The 19,718-nt window shown below is 44.1% G+C and overlaps 1 long non-coding RNA gene across 1 annotated transcript; it reads right to left on the bottom strand.

Annotated features, from left to right (window-relative positions):
- Nucleotides 1–17,127: 17,127 nt before the first annotated feature.
- Nucleotides 17,128–18,369, bottom strand: LOC115159793 (uncharacterized). The gene is made up of 2 exons (XR_003868954.1): nucleotides 18,220–18,369; nucleotides 17,128–17,254 (listed from the first exon to the last, which is right to left on the bottom strand). It is a non-coding gene; the product is annotated as an uncharacterized LOC115159793 (long non-coding RNA).
- Nucleotides 18,370–19,718: the final 1,349 nt, after the last annotated feature.

Here is a 19,718-nt window from a genome sequence, read left to right as displayed (position 1 = left end):
GACCAGTAGAGGGAGTATTTGTATTGTAGTTTGTGCAGGACGTGGCTGAAGGGTATTTGTTTCATATGGTTCGGGTTGTGTGTGTAGTATTTAAGGGGTGTTTGGTTTATGTATTCCGGGGTTAAAGTGTATGTTCTGATTTTGGTTTTGTATGGTTTTCTGGTTTGTCTATTTCTTTGTTGTCTGTGTGGCTCCCGATCAGGAACAGCTGTACGTCGTTGTTCCTGATTGGGAGTCATATATTAGGAGCTTGTTTTCACCTGGAGTTTTTGTGGGTAGTTGTCTTTTGCACTGCTAGTTATATTTAGCCTGCGAAACTGTCATCTGTCATTCTTTGTTTTGTTGTATTTTTTTCCGTGTTCTCTTTATTTATTAAATACAAGATGAGCATTCATATTCCCGCTGCGTTTTGGTCATCTCTACACAACGACACCCGTGACAGATCACTACACTGTGTCTAAATGATTGGAGGAATACAATTCAAATTGCAGGCAGCACACTGTATTAACAGTTTTATTAATTGCAGATCTGTACTATTCTATTCCTGTACCTTCCCTGGGCTTCAGCCACTAGGTGCCCTAATCACCACTCTCCACCACCTAGCTTCCACCTTTCATTCATCTTTGACATTGGCCAATGAAAGTGAGTGGATCATTAAGTTGTGCGATGAAGAGGTCATGGGAGGTAACATGAGGACTCACTGCCAGGGGCTCTGATGATGATGTAGTCAGAGTGGAGATGTAGTTCTCCACCTGTTGGCTTTGAATATGTTGAGCTTTATTGTGGTACTGTAACTGTGGTCATAGAACTGCTATGTTGTAGCACGATGGTTGTCTCCACAGTTAAGTGCTTTGTGTGTGTTTGAAAATGGGTTCATATGTGTGTGTATGTTTTCATCTGCTATGTTTGTGTGTGTACATATGGTTTCTCTCATTAGCCGAGCCTGTTTTTAATCAGTGTGTGGAGGCGTCTCCCTGGTTTCCATCTTGGTTGGGTTATTATCTATTTATGATATTTAATACGCCGTCTCTGATTTACGAATGCACACACACACACACACACACACACACACACACACACACACACACACACACACACACACACACACACACACACAATGCACGCACGCACACACACACACACACACACACACACACTGGGGAATCATCTGGCCCCGCTCACATTCAGGATGTGGTGGGTTTGAGAGCCGAGCGATCAATCCTTAATTAGCCCAAACACAGCTGCATTCTGGGAGATATGAGTGGCTTTGAAGTTGAGAGATGGAGAGAGAGAGTACGGAGAGAGAAAGACAAAGAGAGAGGTGGAGAGAGATGGGGTAGGCAGAGCTGGAGGGAAAGCAAGAACAAAAGAGAGAGAGAGAGAGATGTGGGCAGGCAGAGCATAAGAGAGATGGGCAGTGAAGGAGTTATGGGGGTGAGAGAGAGAGGGTAGAGAGAGAGAGAGAGAGAGAGGGGAGAGAGGGTGCCGCGAGGCCCGCAATGTGCGACTGACGTGTTTTCCGTTTGCTCCTGCAGTATTAGTTTGGTGATCCCTTTCCATAGTACCCAAGACTACTTTGCTTTCAAATGTCAGCATGTCAACGAAACACAAGACCCATTTTTATCACCGCCCTCTCCTGAATCTGAGGGCCCGGAGACTAGCACTTTACCCGGTGGTGTGGCTTTGCCTGGTGGCGCTGAAATTAACATTCTCGAGGCCATCAAGCTACAACGCTCAGAGATAGTTGAAATGAAAACGGAGGGAGTTGCTACGATTGAGGCCCGAATATCAGAGGTTTCTGATACTTTTAAAGCAGATTTAACTATCCTGCGAAACGAGACGTGCCAGCGATCACTTCACTCAAAACAACAACAGAGTTGCACACCATGACGATTGCAGCACTGGAGACCTCCGCTACCAGTGTCTCCAACCTGACTACCTCCCTGGAGGCTGACGTGAAATGCCTGAGTGCGGATCTGAATAAGGTACTAGAGAGCTGTATCGACCCTCTGGGCTGCTTGAGCTTAGAGGGATTTTCTCGCCCCGATAACCTGAGACTGGTATCGGCTGCTGAAGGATGTTCTCGCCATGGATGATTTGTAAGTAAGTAAGCATTTCACTGTAAGGTCTACATCTGTTGTATTCGGAGCATGTGACAAATAAAATTTGATTTGATTTGATCGTGCCCACCGGTCACTGCGCCCAAAGCCCCAGCACTGTGAGAGGCGCCGTGACATCATTCTTCGAGTGCACTTTTTCCATGAGAAGATGGAGATTCTCCAACGAGCCCGCAATACCACTCTGAGCTTTCAAGGACATAGCTTCTCTATCTAACAGGCCAAACAACTACTACGGGACTATCCAGGTGTAAAGTACGGACTGCGATTCCCGGACCGTCTATGGCTTTCTCATGATGGAAAAGACTGCACCATTGAATCTCTGGAGGAGGCTACGGCTCACATTCAACGTCACATTAAGAAGTCTTGAACTTGTTCATTGATCAGCAACTGTTGCTTTCTAACTGTGGATAGTAAGTAAGTACCTCTCCTGTGGTACAACTATGTTTAGTTATAACTGTAATATTCCTGTATAGTTCGGCAGTTGGCAAACCCACTCAGGCTTATTTGATGTGATCGAATGTTTTGTTCATCCAGTGTGCTTGCCTTAAAAACATTCAGTCATTTTTATTTAATTTTATTAAGGGTTTACATAATTTCTTTGTTTACATGCTGTCTCAGTGACCTATTGAGTTTGTTTACATACAGTTGAAGTCGGAAGTTTACATACTGTACACCTTAGCCAAATACATTTAAATTCAGTTTTTCACAATTCCTAACATTTAATCCTAGTATAAATTCACTGTCTTAGGTCAGTTAGGATCACCACTGTATTTTAAGAATGTGAAATGTCAGAATAATAGTAGAGAGAATTATTTATTTCAGCTTTTATTTCTTTCATCACATTCCCAGTGGGTCAGAAGTTTACATATACTCAATTAGTATTTGGTGGCATTGCCTTTAAATTGTTTAACTTGGGTCAAACGTTTTGGGTAGCCTTCCACAAGCTTCTCACAGTAAGTTGGGTGAATTTTGGCCCTTTCCTCCTGACAGAGCTGGTGCAACTGGCTTTTTCCCCTCATGTTTTGGCTAGTGTTTATGCTCCCAATTGGGATGATACAAGTTTCCTTTCTACCTTTGTATCTGCAATACCAAATTTTGATTCCCATTCATTGATTTTAGGGGGTGATTTCAACTGTACAATATACCCAGTTCTTGACAAGTCCTCACGAAGAACTACAGGCCCATCTAAATGTGCCCTACTTATTCAATATTTTCTGCAGAAATATGCTATCTGTGAGGCCTGGCATTTCCTACACCCTACAGATAGACAGTATTCCTTTTTTTCTCATGTTCTTCAAACATTATCCTGCGTTGATTACTTATTTTTGGATAAAAACTTCTGCCTAACCTCCAGAGCTGTAACAACACCTGCACAGGATCGGTACATCCGAACATCACACCTGCGGGACAGGTACAGAATGGCAACAACTGCCTGAGTTACACCAGGAACGCACAATCCCTCCGTCAGTGCTCAGACTGTCCGCAATAGGCTGAGAGAGGCTGGACTGAGGGCTTGTAGGCCTGTTGTAAGGCAGGTCCTAACCAGACATCACCGGCAAGTCCAGTCCTGGACCAGACAGGACTGGCAAAAAGTGGTCTTCACCAACGAGTCATGGTTTTGTCTCACAGGGGTAATGCTCGGATTCGCGTTTATCATCAAAGGAATGAGCGTTAGACCGAGGGCTGTACTTTGTAGCGGGATCGATTTGGAGGGGGAGGGTCCATCATGGTCTGAGGCGGTGTGTCACAGCATCATCGGACTGAGCTTGTTGTCATTGCAGGCAATCTCAACGCTGTGCGTTACAGGGAAGACATCCTCCTCCTTCATGTGGTACCCTTCCTGCAGGCTCATCCTGACATGACCCTCCAGCATGACAATGCCACCAGCCATACTGCTCGTTCTGTGCGTGATTTCCTGCAAGACAGGAATGTCAGTATTCTGCCATGGCCAGCGAAGAGCCTGGATCTCAATCCCATTGAGCACGTCTGGGACCTGTTGGATCTGAGGGTGAGGGCTAGGGCCATTCCACCCAGAAATGTCTGGGAACTTGCAGGTGCCTTGGTGGAAGAGTGGAGTAACATCTCACAGCAAGAACTGGCAATCTGGTGCAGTCCATGAGGATGAGATGCACTGCAGTACTTAATTCAGCTGGTGGCCACACCATATACTGACTGTTACTTTTGATTTTGACCCTCCCTTTGTTCAGGGACACATTAATCAATTTCTGTTAGTCACATGTCTGTGGAACTTGTTCAGTTTATGTCTCAGTTGTTGAATCTTCTTATGTTCATACAAATATTTACACATGTTAAGTTTGCTGAAAATAAACGCAGTTGACAGTGAGAGGACGTTTCTTTTTTTGCTGAGTTGATATATATATACAGTGGGGAGAACAAGTAAGTGATACACTGCCGATTTTGCAGGTTTTCCTACTTACAAAGCATGTAGAGGTCTGTAATTTTTATCATAGGTACACTTCAATTGTGAGAGACGGAATCTAAATCAGTTTATTTTAATAAGTATTTTCTTAACACTTTTTTCCTTAAAACTGCATTGTTGTTTAAGGGCTTGTAAGTAAGCATTTCACACTGTTGTATTTGGCGCATGTGAAAAATTAAATTTGATTTGCTCAAGCAGACAGTTTGAAACAATCTTTTACTTTTTGGAAGTCTCTACCTCTGTCTCTTATTGGAAGGATTAATGTCATTAAAATGAATGTGTTGCCTAAATTTTTAGATTTATTTCAATGTTTAGCCATTTTTATTCCAAAATCTTTTTTTTATTCACTGGATCATTTTATTTGGGATGGCAAGGTACCACAGATTGGTAAAAAAAAACATTTACAGAAGCCTAGGGCATTTGGGTGCTTTAGCTCTACCAAATTTTCAGACATACTATTGGGCTGCAAATCTCAGAGCCCTTTTGTACTGGCTCCGGACTGATCCTACGGACCAATACCGCTCTGGGTTTTTGGCATTTGGCACTCGTTCCTCACCAGCACAACAATTTTTCAATGATACATTTTTCTCTTTTTGCGAGTACAGCTATAGAGAGCATCTTAGAGCTAAACAAACTTCCCAAGGGTGCAATCATTAGTGACTTACAGAGCCCTTATTTGTTGCCTTTAAAGACTCATTGGGAAAAGGATTTGGGGGAGGAACTTGGGATGACACCTGGGAATCTGTGCTGCACAGGGTGCATTCGTCCTCTTTTAGCACTAGACACAGCCTCATTCAATTCAAGGTGGTTCAACGTATCCACTGGTCTGGGGCCAAACTCTGAAAAATATTATCTGATTTTAATCCTACTTTTGTTTCAGCAGCAACCAGCAACTGTTTCATATGTTTTGGGACTGTCATAAACTGTCTGGTTTCTGGGAATTCATATTTAAATGTTTCTCTGATATACATGGCACTGTTATAGATCTGTCTCCTCTTACAGCCCTTTTTGGAGTACTGCCCATGGCTACCCCTTGTTAAGAATTCAGTCGGATACTGTTGCTTATACAACTCCTTTAGCTAGACGGCTAATACTCCAGAACTGGAAGATGGCAGTTCCCCCATCTTATAAATATTAGGTGGGAGATGTGATGTGCTCTCTGAAATTAGAAAAAAATGTAATTCAATACACGCGGGAACTTCAAATTGTTTTATGATGCTTGAGCTCCATTTTATTTTACAAAAAAAAATCTTGTAAACTTTAATTTTGGTCCAGTCTATGTCCATGACTGTCTGTGAGTGTGAGTGGTTGCATTTCTCCTCCCCTATCCGGCATCTGTTAACTAGTTAACTACAGATTGCCCTTTAACCTCTGTACCCGTCTGCCCAGTGTGTTTAACATGTCTAAAGTACAGTATCTTTATAGGTATTCTTTTTTTTCTTTTTTTCATTGTTTTCTAGTTGAGTATATTATGTATATTGCTTATTGTGTTGTCTTAATATGTGTGTAAAACTGAACCTGCAGAGTTCAAATGAGAGGAGAAAGAGAGGTGCGGGGGGGTGAGAGAGAGGGCGGTACTGAGTCCCATTGCTCTGTACCTCCTCAGGGTTACAGGATGTTGGTTTTCACCCTAAAGTCATGGTTCACAACCAAAGGTCACGCAGAAGTCATGTTCTGACCCTAATTGAAGGAAGTTGTTGATGTTTTCGTTGTGAAACAGGTTGTAGAGCAGCCTGGCTATTGTATTGTCCTTGTTCCGGAGGTGACTGAACCAGTCCAGAGCTGAGGAGTGGAGGTGAAGGTTAGTGGCTTAATGTCAACCTTGCACCTAAACAAGCCATGTTGTACTGGCTATGTAATACTTACAGGATATAGAAAAGCTTATATGATCTAGCCATGCTATTTCCATGGAAACAGCCTAAGTCTACGGTGGCTCATCAGCATGTGTGCCTGTGTCTTGGTGCCTTCGATTATTGTGTGGAAATCCCTCTGCTCTGTTTGTTCCCATTGACACCTTTATGTAATGAACAATAGCCTGGAGAAAAACAGCAGAAGTAAAACATATTTCTTTCATTAGCAACTACACTGTGTGTACAAAACATTCGGAACACCTTCCTAATATTGAGTTGCACCCCCTTTTCCCCTCCTAACAGGAATCAATTTGTCTGGGAATGGACTCCACAAGGTGTTGAAAGCATTCCACAGGGATGCTGGCACATGTTGTCTCCAATTTTTCCCACAGCTGTGTCAAGTTGGCTTGATGTCATTTAAGTGATGGACCATTCTTGATACACATGGGAAACTGTTGAGCGTAAAAAACCTAGCAGCATTGCAGTTCTTGACACAAACCGGTGCGCCTGGCACCTACTACCATACCCCGCTCAAAGGCACTTAAATCCTTTGTCTTGCCCATTCACCCTCTGAATGGCATACTTACACAATCCATGTCTCAATTGTCTCAAGCCTTAAAAATCCTTCTTTAACCTGTCTCCTTCCCTTCATCTACACTGATTGAAGTGTATTTAACAAGTGACATCAATAAGGGAGCATAGATTTCACCTGGATTCACCTTACACATCTACCGTATAGTATTTCTGCTTACACTGGTAATGGTGAGGAGAAATGTATTCACTGATGCCGATTATTTTGAAAGTAGTAATGTTTGTGTGGAGCAGTTTAAAGGCTTATCACTGTGCAGCGTACACCCCCCCCCCCCCCCCCTGAAATGTCACAGAATAACTGTTGCTTTGCTTTGCCTCATGGGTAGCATTTGTGTTTTTAATCTAAAAGTAATAATAGTGTTGGAGGGAGGCCCTTGGAGGCTGGTTGTCCTCCCCTTTTTCATTTTTTACACAGATCACCATATGTTTTATTCTCTGCACATAAATGCATATTATAGGAACAGCACAGGGAGAAATGCCAGCTGTAATTTTGAAATTGATGGCAAATGTAATTTATTGCAGTCTTTATGTATGTCAGGATGTATGCTATAAAATAAAACAATTACAAATAAATTGTGGCCAGAGCTTGTTGTTACTGGCACACACACACACACACACACACACACACACACACACACACACACACACACACACACACACACACACACGCGCGCACATGCACACACACAGACACACACACACTAGTGATGATAAATACAATTCTGTAGGAAAGAAAAGAGGGAGGGAGGAGGGGATTAGGATATGATGTGTTGCCTCTAATTTTGCAGTATTATTTGCTCTCAGGTGGGTGCTATATATTGGCAGTGTATCACAAAAGTTTCCCCCAAACAATGTGAAAATCTTTAAGCATTTGAAAAAGCACTAAGTAACCGAACACTTTCTCAAGAGGTAGGCCTCTTTGGCTTTTACCTGTTCCTTCACTATCAGGTTTTGTCCCTCAGGTTGGCTAGCATTGCTCTCTGTCCAGTAACGTGTGTATTTATCGTAATAATTCTTAGGGTTAACGTTAGTATATTGGTATATGGCTCTTCATATACTGTATGGCCACTGGGCCCTCTTACATGAAATACTCTGAGAATAGAATAGAAGTAGCCATTTTTCATTGTTATAGACATTGATTTTAAATGCATAGTGCACCTACGGGAGAGGTTAAAGTCCAGTTGATATTGTGTTATTACCACGGCCACTGCAGTCAGCAAAATATCATTTGGTGAGAAGTGTGTGAAACGAGAGAATGAATGACAGATGAGGAAAAGCTGTGGAGGAAACGAGAACAGAATTTGTCCTCACTAGCAAATTCTTACAGATTAGTTAAATAAATAGGCTTCCTTTTCACTCTATTAAACCTCTATAAATCTAGAACAGGCGTTTCAATATTTTCTCTGAATTCCCTATGAAGTGCACTACTTTTGACCGAGACCCATAGGGAATAGGGTGCCATTTAGGACTCAGGGAATGTAAAATGTTTAGTGTATTTGAGGTTTAAAAAGGCTTCTGAAGTTTGTAATTTCCACATACAAAAAATTTATTAAACCCTACATAAATGTCCATTAATTATAATCCACATAATAATTCAAATTTTCCGTTGCTGCAGGACTATCTTCCTGCTTTAGAAAACTGGCTCACAATTAAGATCCTACATCTGTATGTGGCACCAAAAGAAATGGGGCCATCTTATAGTATCCCTCAGGAGTCCAGAGCAGAAACACTATATGACTCATTCTTCAGAGGGGTACCATAGCCCATAGACTACCGCGCTGCTGTACAAGACTGTGTCATTACTCTTTGATGTTGTCATTTAGTTAATTAAAGCCTTATTATTTAAGGCATTAATAACACTTGATAGTGATCAGAGTTAAATATGATTGATAGTGAGAGTGGAATGTATGTGTCACTGGTGTTTCATCTCCAGTCCACTCTGTTGTGTTGAAGTAATGTCACACTGTCAGTATATAGGCTCCAGTAATACCTTAAAATAAAATGTTATTTGTCACATGCTTCATAAACAACGCGCGTGTGTTTGTGTGTGTTGTGTGTCCAAGCGTGTGTTGGTAGCAGCAAGATTGTGTGTGTGTGTGTGTGTGTGTGTGTCTTCATTTAAGCTCCTGCAGCTCTGTGACAGTGAGCCATGGTGAGTCTGTAGGGAGACAGAGGAGAGAGCTTTGGAGAGAGAAGAGCAGTGAGCAGCTCGTCTGTCTTCATTGTGATAGAGACTGAGACAGACCACAGGGCCATGGCAGATCACTACTAGGAAAAACAATGGAGAGGACAACAACAGAATGCCTCTGACTTACAGTAGCAATCGTTATCCCAAACTCTCAGCTTTCTATCTCTTTATTGCTCTCTCACTCTCTGTTAAGTTCTCTCTGTCTCTCTGTCTGCTGCTTCTTCTTCTGCTTCTTCTTCTGCTGCTGCTTTTCTCACCTTCTTCTCTCACCTTCTTCTTAGTTCACCTTCTTCTTCTCTCTCTCCTTCTGTTTATCATAAGGATGCAATCAGATTTTTTTTTAAATGTTCTCTGTCACTGTCGAGCTGTTAACTTAATGGATCTATCTGCTTTCAGAGAACATGGGTTACCTAATACCACATTAGATAGTTCGGTGCCACACGACTACTGCTTTAAATAGACAGCAGAATCTGAATCATTTGGAGTGTATGACTGCGTGTGGAGAGAGAAAACATTTAGTTCAATTTAATGGATTGTACACCTGCTGTATTGGTTACTCAACATTGATATGATATGACACTAGCATGTTTCATTGCTACGTTGAATCAGAGTATTTGAATCTCTTCCAGCCTCAGAGGCAGTAGTTTCAGTTTCCAAAACATACTCCTCCTCTTCTTCTTTCACTACATTTACATGTTAGTCATTCAGCAGACGCTCTTAACCAGAGCCCCTTACAGTCAGTGCATTCATCTTAAGATAGCTAGGTGGGACAACCACATACAGGGGTACTGTGGGATTTCTTAAGATACTATTTGAAGAGGTAGCGTTTCAGATGTATTCAGAAGATGTGCAGGGACTCTGCTGTCCTAGCTTCAGGGGGAGGTTCGTTCCACCATTTGGGTGCCAGAACAGAGAAGAGCTTTGACTGGGCTGGGCATAGGAGTGGGAGGGCCAAGAGACCAGAGGTGGCAGAGCAGTGTACTCGGGTTGGGGTGTAGGGTTTGAACATTGCCTGAAGGTGTGGAGAGGCAGTTCCTCTTGCTGCTCAGTAGGCAAGTACAATGGTCTTGTAGTAGACAAGTACAATGGTCTCCTCCATCTCCTCTACCCCTCTGAAAAGGGAAGAAAAAGGGGGAAATCGAACAACACAACTTACAGGGTTTCTGGAAGAATTACACCTTCAATATTGGAAGAGTAAGGTAGCTTCTCAGCCAGTGAGCTGTGAATCGATTGTGATAGATTCGACTCTCGATTCAGTGATCAAGTAAATAGTCTGTCAGAAGGAGATTGCTCACCACCGGCTCAGCAGGAAGTGAGATCACATATTGACGTATTCAACCCCGACTTAAGAAGTAAGTTCGCTCATAAAGTCTGGCTAAAGTACTGTCACACATTGGCATATTTAATCTTGATTTACTGCAAGTGGGAAGGTATAGAATGAAGTCTAGCTAAAGACCAGACCATGTTATATACTTCAGGAAAACTGTACTCTCATAGCAACAGCACCAAAGATCATATTACCCCAAATACAGCATAGATCCCAGCAGATATTTGGGGCATAGAATTATCATGTAATTGTAGCGGGTTTCTTATGCACCACAGGAGAACCCAGAATTGAAGAGCGACACCACGGCTGTCTTTAAGGCTTTTATGTTGATCTGCTGCAATAGTATTATGAAAAGACAGGACAGGAACACATCAGTCTCCAATGCAACGCCTGACAAGTTGTTCTTTCTCTCTCAGTGTTTTCTCAGACTCTCACAATCACACTCATACATAAAGCCATAATGTATAGTATAAAATAATAACCAGTCCTTAATACAAAGAATGTATAATCTTAATTCTTAGACAATAGAACCATACCTGCAATAGTATTATGAAAAGACAGGACAGGAACACATCAGTCTCCAATGCAACGCCTGACAAGTTGTTCTACACAGGAGCATGAAGAAAGGTAAAACACATATCCTGTCTCACATCCCCAATACATTGCTAGATACTTTGTGTTGATAGTAGCAAAATACAACAACTCATGTACAAAACCACTGCAACACAAACAAGTTACAACGTAAAATCGCCTTAGAGGGCAAAACTACATCCCCCATAATGCACCACCATCACCAGTCGGCAGCTCAACTAGCCTTCTGCATCACAGAAAGTCATGCTAGCTAGCAACACTTTTAGCACTCTGTAACTATATTAATAACAACAATAAAACTCTGAAAGTTACGTGTTTCGATAGTCTCACATCCCCTTATAACAATATCTACAGCATTAACCTTGGGACGTTTTATTTATTTCACGTTACGGACTTCTACAAAGGAGTAATCTGCAACCCGTACCTTTCTCTCTCAGTGTTTTCTCAGACTGAGGAGAGCGGGAGCTAAGGGTAGTACCAGGGTGTTAGTAGGTGACGTAAGCACCCAGATAAAATAAAATACATTTAATGAAACAAAACCTGAAGATGTTAACATCATTCAGCTACTGTAGCTGCCTACCTAACATCAACAGGCATCACCAGTAGCGCAACAATTAAAATTAGAAACCAAAAGTAAAGTTCCTGGCGATCTGACTCCCCCCTTCTGTCTGAACTTGGAATATTCCTGTTCGCGGGCTTTGGCCACTGACCCTCAACCTGATTGTTCTGTTCTGCGTTGTGTACTATTCTAATAATTTGAAGTTTGCTGGAATAACCATTTTAACTCTACTACACTCACCCCTTCTTGATTTCAGCAAACTTTAAGACATAAGGTAAGACTTCTTCCTCCACAGGGGTAACCTTGACCAAGAGTCGTCCAGAAGGACAGCAAAGAGACTTTGCCAGGTAGAAATATGCCCATATACATACAACCTATGACCCCCTAATAAAGTATTTCTCATTTCCTTAATCTATCCTCTGGCTTCTGTGTCACTGGGGTACTGTCACTTCAACAAATGTTGATAAGGCTTGGATCAGGGCGGCTAGATGCTCTCTTTTGTCCGGCTCAGCAATCACTTGACTCATTGACTCTAAAAGTCTTCTGACAGGCTTCACAACTCTTCCAGTTCGAGTTCTCAAAGTACCTTCACTTGGTCTCAGGACTGTATCAGTGAGCTCAGATGTCTGGCTGTTTCTGCGCTCTACCTCTCTCTGGTTACTCATTCTCTTCTTAGTAGATCTTATGCATACAGAGCCGCTGACTGATGCACTTCTACTGCTGATGCCATCTAGACTGCTCACTGACGTTGCTTCTCTACTTGTGTCATCTTCAGAAGGATCACTTGAATCATCACCAGGCATCATTGAGGAGCTTCCTGTGCTTGATTTAGCTGCTTGTCCTGAGATCATGTCCTTCGCTGGGCTTTGAGGAGCAGCTTCTCTCATGTTCACGTTTTTGACCTTCAGCTTCCGTGGGCCCCTCAGGGTTCTGGCCCTCGAGAATCCAGACAGCAGTCCTTCGATCCTCTGAATCCTCATCCATATCGAATACCGGTCTTTCGTCACCGCTGTCTGCGTTTATGTCCTCCTCTGAAGCAGTAGAGGCTACTGTGGACATCTCGTCTGTCTGTCCCACCGGCAGGAAGTTCACTGGCAGTATGAAGTTTCGATGAACTACTTTACTCTTCTTGGTAGTAGGATCTTCGACTCTGTAGATGTGCACAGACGGGTCTTTCCATGTGATCACATAGACTGTTGAATCCCACAAGTCGGCAAGTTTACCTTTTCCTCTTTCCTTTCGGTTTGCCAAGAGAACTCGGTCCCCAATCTCCAGGGCAGTACCCTTCACTCTCTTGTTATACTGCCTTGCTTGCTTTTTCTGAGCTTCAGTGGTGTTGGCCTGAGCGATCCTGACAGCCTCTCGCAGGTCCTTTTGGAACGAGTCAACATACTCGTCATGGGTCAACACGTCTTCGTTTTTCAGGGTACTTCCAAACATGATGTCCACTGGCAGCCGTGGAATTCGGCCGAACATCAGGAAGAACGGTGCGAATCCTGTCGTTTCGTGTGTGGTACAGTTGTACGAGAAGGTGAGCGTCTGTATCATCTGGGGCCATCTTTCTTTTGCTCTCGCTGGCAATGATCGGACCATGTTTCCGAGCGTGCGGTTGAATCTTTCCGTCTGACCGTTGCCCATAGGATGATATGGAGTGGTATGGGACTTTTTGACTCCTGAGACTTGTAGCAATTCTGCGATTAAGTGACTCTCAAAGTTTGCTCCTTTGTCAGAGTGTATCCGCTTGGGAAACCCATAGACACAGAAGAACTGGTTCCATAACTTCTGGGCAACCACCTTTGCTGTCTGGTTCGGGCAAGGAAACGCATGTGCCAGCTTCGTAAAATGATCTGTGATGACGAGTACATCAACGCTCTCTCCATCCCTTCCTTCTGCTGACCAGAAGTCTATGCACACCAGTTCCAATGCTGTGCTGGTCTGAATAGATTCCAACGGTGCCCTAGCCTCTGGCTCCATTGTCTTGTCAACCACACAGCGCTTACAGTAGGAGACATACTTCTTCACTTCCCCTTCCATTCCAGTCCAGAAGAAACTTTGACGTACCAAATGGAGTGTTCTAGTCTGGCCTTGGTGGCCGGCTTCATCATGGGTTCCCCTCAGAACGATGGCTTTAAGGGAGTCTGGCACCACCAGCTGGTACCTCTTCTTGACAACTCTGTCCTTAGATCTTCGGTAGAGGATCTCATCCTTGATTTCGAGTTTATCCCAATGCTTCAGCATTCTCAACACTTGGGCAGTCTCATGAGCCCTCTCTCTCCGCGAAGGTCTCCTCCTCCTCTCAACAAAGTACGCCACTCGGGCCAGCACCTGATCCGCCTTCTGTTTTCTCCGTATCACATCAGGAGAAAGGACTGGAAGAGTAGCCACTCCCCCTTCATGCTGAAGGATGCTGGCAGAATACTGGGCTAATTGGAATTTGCGCACTGGCACACTCGCATCCCACTCCAGACAGGATTCCAAAACTGCTTTCACTCCTTCAGAAGAGACTTGAGCCAGGATCTCACCACCTTGGATATTGACTGACAGTTTGAATGCGTCCTGGATGGACTCTGAAGTCACATACTCTGGGAACTCACTTGCCTTCCTAGCTCCAACGAACGGCTGTCGACTAAGCAGGTCTGCTGGGACATTCTGGGGCCCGGGGATGTACTTCAAGTCAAAGTCGAAGGGGGCCAGTTTAGAGACCCACCGCTGCTCACAGGCATCTAGCTTTGGTTTCGTCATTATATATGTCAGGGGGTTGTTATCTGTTAGGACTGTGAATCTATTCCCCTTCAGCCAATGGGTGAACTTATCACACACAGCCCACTTAAGAGCGAAGAACTCTAATCTGTGTGCTGGGTAACGGGACTGGGACCTCGACAGAGTCTTGCTTGCAAAAGCTACTGGTCTGGGTCTACTCTCACCCTCAAATGTCTGGCTAAGTACTGCACCTAAGCCATCCGTTGATGCATCTGTTGATAGGAGAAATGGTCTGTTAAAGTCTGGGTGAGCCAGCACGGCTTTTTGGGAGACAGCAGCTTTTAGCTTCTCCAGCGCCTCCCCACATTCAGAAGTCCAGTCTTCAGGTTTCAGACGTTTATGGGCCGTGCCATGAGGTTTTCCTTTTTCTCCTTTCCGCTTACTTTTCTGTCCTGCAATCAGACGAAACAGTGGTTTGGCTAAACCTGAGAAACTCGCAATGAAGTGGGAATAATAGTTTGCCATACCAAGAAATGATCTGACCTTGGTGGGTGAAGGTGTTTTCCCATCATTTTCCATCAGGTCAGCTGCTGTGATGTCGTTGATTGCAGACACTTTTCCTGGGTCGGTTGCAATGCCCTCTGCCGTGATGATATGGCCTAAAAACTTGACAGATTTTCTGAGGAGGTAACATTTTTTTTGCGCTAGCTTCAGGTTGTGTTCCTTAAGGCGGGAGAACACCATTTCGAGACGGTCCAGGGCTTCCTGCTCAGTCTTCCCGATAACCAGGAGATCATCCAAGTAGCACAGGAGGGACAAGTAGTTCTGGTCGCCGAAGATCGAGGTCATCATTCTGGCGAATGTTGCTGGGCTGTTACATAACCCCTGAGCCATTCTGTTGTACTCAAATAAACCCGTGGGTGTTGTGCACGCTGTGTACTTGCGGTCATCTTCATGTATGGGGATGTTGTAGAATCCCGAAGTCAAATCCATAGTACTGAAGAAGCAGTTCCCCCCAAAGCAGCGAGAGCATCGGCTTGATGGGGCAATGGGTATGCATCTTTCTCTGTCCTCTGGTTCAACCATCTGAAATCAGTGCAAATTCTCAACTCTCCTGACGGCTTCCAAACCAGGACAAGGGGGGAGGCCCACTCACTACTGGACTTTCGGATGATGCCCCGCTCCTCCATTTCCTCCAGCGTCTGTCTCAGTTTCTGGTAGTCGGATGGAGAGACCCTCCTGTACGGCAGCCGGAAAGGCTTTTCATCTTTGAGTCGGATACGGTGGATGACGTTCTTTGCTTCTCCGCAGTCAAGTCGGTCCCTGGAGAAGATGCCTTCATACTGAGCAATAAGGTCCACTAGTTTTCCTTTCCACATGTCAGACACTTCACAGGACTCTATGTCAACTTCTTTTAAGCCCAACTCTTCCAACTTTTGTAAATACTCCTTCTTTGCCCTTTTCCCACTAACTGAACATTCTTCCCCAGCTTGGGTGACATTCTGAAGGGCAGACTGGACCTTACTGGGGTTCTCAGCATGGCTGGCATAGAGCTCTAGGTCTTCTAGGGCTAGGCATGGGTGCACATCGGCCAACTTGGTGTTACGGCGGAGAATAATAGGGTGGTCCAACATGTTGATCACTTTCATGGGGACCCACTTGTCACCCCTCAAAGGACATACAGTGCGTCCTACTAGGACATTTCTTGGTGCAGATCGTGCTGTAGTGGCCTCTATGACTACAGTACTACCGACTGATAGCGGCACCTTTTCTTTCAGTTTTCCCCAGACCAAATGTTCATGTTGAGGCATGAGAGTCACACTCTGCTTGAGCATTACAGTTCCCACTTTGTCTGGTATTTTGTCACCGTGCCAACGGTTCACATTGGCTAGCATGCTGAGTAAAAGTCCATGTGAATCTCCTTTGGCAGGTTTGGAGAGGCTGTCCCAATACCACTTTGTTTTCTTAACCTGTTGCATTATGTGTTTTATGGCGTTCGATCCAACTATCATGTCATCTGTCTGTCCAGGTACAACTAAAACAGACACTGCCATCTTGCAATCTAAAAGATCAATGTTCAAGTCATATTCATACTTAGGCTGTGCCTGGTTGCCCCCACAGCCTACAAGAACTACTTGAGTTGGCTTTCTAGACTCTGGTTTTATCACATTACATCTCAGAAGTGTGTCTTCAGCTGACTCACTTAACGTGCAGGTCATAGACCCACTATCTATCAGAGCTTGAAGTTCTACAATTTCTTGCACCATTACTGGAACATAGAAAAGACTGTCATTACTCTCTATTTTTGGATAAATCACCTCAGTTTTCATTGTGTTTCCAGTCCTTATATCTGTAGTGTTCTGTGGAGGTGTAACATGTTCGCCCACACCGCCCCCCTCTTGGCGTGAGCATGTTAGTTTAAAGCGGGGCCAGGGGGAGCCTCGGCACTTGCCTCTCCAACTTGTTTTCTTGCTGGACATTCAAAGCCTCTGTGGCCTGTCCTGTGACACTTGAAACATAACCCCTCCTTAAAGCAGTGCGACTGAGTTGAATGGTCTGAGGCCTTACAAATTCTACAGGGACCAGCAGCAGTATTAGTTTGTGGCGTTCTGGCTGAAGTTCTCCTTTGATTTTGTTCCTGGGTTGACAGGAGCTTTTCCAGGAGAGAAATCACTTTGTTCAATGGAGCTTGATCACTGTTAGTGGGTGTGGCTGAATTATTTTGACCGACTGCTTGTTGTTGAGTCATACACCAAGCGTCGGGGGTCATCACAACTTCTACCTTGGCAGTACTTTGCGCCCTGTGTCTGGCTGATTGTTTGTCTCGGTGATGGCTGTCAATCATTGCCTGCAAATCTCCAACGGTCCAATTTTCAATAGGCCTGCACCTAAGAGCGGCATATAGTGCCGGATCAGGGCAGTGCTTAAAAAACATCATGGTCACCTCGTGACCTGGGTCATCCACTCTTTTTCCCTGTCTTTGCAAGCACTCATTGGCAAGGTCAATTGCCTTGCTCAGTCTAACCCAATAATCCAAGCAGCTCTCTGACTGTCTTGGTAAGGTTTCATAGAAGTATCCTAATGGGATTGTTGATGAGATTGCCTCTCCAAAGTGCTGCCTCAAGATATTGTGTATGGTTTCAGGATCTCTGCTTATGTTAACAAGAGGGTTTCCACGGAGCCCAATTCTGACTATGTCTTTAGCCCGCCCCATTAGTCTGTCCTGTATTTCTTGCCCCTGTTCTGATATACTGCATCCCTTCTTTTTCAAGTAAGCTTGCATAAGTTCTTGCCATTCAGTCACTGTGCACCGGTCTGTGCTATCACCCCGGAAGTGGGGTGGTTCTCTGACGTCTGACTTCAGAATTAGGTTGACCTTTGACCAATCAGGTATTTCTACTATTGGTTGGGGAGGGAAGTGCTTGGACCAGCCCCTGCTAGACTAGCGGCAACTTGATTACCTATTTCACTGCCCAGTTGTTTGACTAACTCTGCTAGGGCTTGCAATTGGGTTCGGTTTTCATTTTCACCCCCTATGGCCTTCTGGGACTCTTCACTGTCATCGTTGCCTGGTTGGCTACTGCTAACATGCTCTGGTTGGCTACTACTGACACTTGGCACTCTAGTGTCGACTGCTGGGTATCTAAGAGGACTGGCTCTAGCACTATGTTCCCCCATACTGGCCAACTGAGCCCCCCGCCCCACCCCAGTGGCCATACCTTGTGAACCTCTCACAGTAACACCAACCGGAGTAACATGTACATTGTTATCACCAACACCTGATATGTCTTCTCTCTCCTGTTCTGTAATCTCACACAACTGAGGCATATGCAACATATTGTCCAAAGTTCACCTTGCCCTCAAATGTTTTAAACGTGTGATGTCGATCCAGTTCTGTGTAGGAGTCCCCCGGCGATCTGCTGCAGCTGATCTGTTGATCCGGGTCACGGCACCAATCTGTAGCGGGTTTCTTATGCACCACAGGAGAACCCAGAATTGAAGAGCGACACCACGGCTGTCTTTAAGGCTTTTATGTTTATCTGCTGCAATAGTATTATGAAAAGACAGGACAGGAACACATCAGTCTCCAATGCAACGCCTGACAAGTTGTTCTTTCTCTCTCAGTGTTTTCTCAGACTCTCACAATCACACTTATACATAAAGCCATAATGTATAGTACAAAATAATAACCAGTCCTTAATACAAAGAATGTATAATCTTAATTCTTAGACAATAGAACCATACCTGCAATAGTATTATGAAACGACAGGACAGGAACACATCAGTCTCCAATGCAACGCCTGACAAGTTGTTCTACACAGGAGCATGAAGAAAGGTAAAACACATATCCTGTCTCACATCCCCAATACATTGCTAGATACTTTCAGTGTTGATAGTAGCAAAATACAACAACTCATGTACAAAACCACTGCAACACAAACAAGTTACAACGTAAAATCGCCTTAGAGGGCAAAAACTACATCCCCCATAATGCACCACCATCACTAGTCGGCAGCTCAACTAGCCTTCTGCATCACAGAAAGTCATGCTAGCTAGCAACACTTTTAGCACTCTGTAACTATATTAATAACAACAATAAAACTCTGAAAGTTACGTGTTTCGATAGTCTCACATCCCCTTATAACAATATCTACAGCATTAACCTTGGGACGTTTTATTTATTTCACGTTACGGACTTCTACAAAGGAGTAATCTGCAACCCGTACCTTTCTCTCTCAGTGTTTTCTCAGACTGAGGAGAGCGGGAGCTAAGGGTAGTACCAGGGTGTTAGTAGGTGACGTAAGCACCCAGATAAAATAAAATACATTTAATGAAACAAAACCTGAAGATGTTAACATCATTCAGCTACTGTAGCTGCCTACCTAACATCAACAGGCATCACCAGTAGCGCAACAATTAAAATTAGAAACCAAAAGTAAAGTTCCTGGCGATCTGACTCCCCCCTTCTGTCTGAACTTGGAATATTCCTGTTCGCGGGCTTTGGCCACTGACCCTCAACCTGATTGTTCTGTTCTGCGTTGTGTACTATTCTAATAATTTGAAGTTTGCTGGAATAACCATTTTAACTCTACTACATAATCACTATTTACAGTATATGAAATCTCACCAGGCAAGCTGTATACCCTACCATACATACAGCTGGCATAGCCTAAACACAGTTTCCCTGGTACCAAGCCAGGAAATGAAGGCCAATTGAGTGGAATTGGAATGCTGTTAGTTGTTGACGTCAAAACTGTGAACACGTCTCTGTGTCTCAGGGTGTGTGATGGTGTTGTGTTTGTGGCGTCCTCTGTCTCTCTCTCTCCCAGACAATCTGCTTGATCTATTCCC

This window comes from Salmo trutta, chromosome 23 (genome assembly GCF_901001165.1).
Source record: "Salmo trutta chromosome 23, fSalTru1.1, whole genome shotgun sequence".
NCBI lineage: Eukaryota > Metazoa > Chordata > Actinopteri > Salmoniformes > Salmonidae > Salmo > Salmo trutta.
Note: the sequence above shows the minus strand (reverse complement) of the source record. Positions and strands in the feature narration are given on the sequence as shown.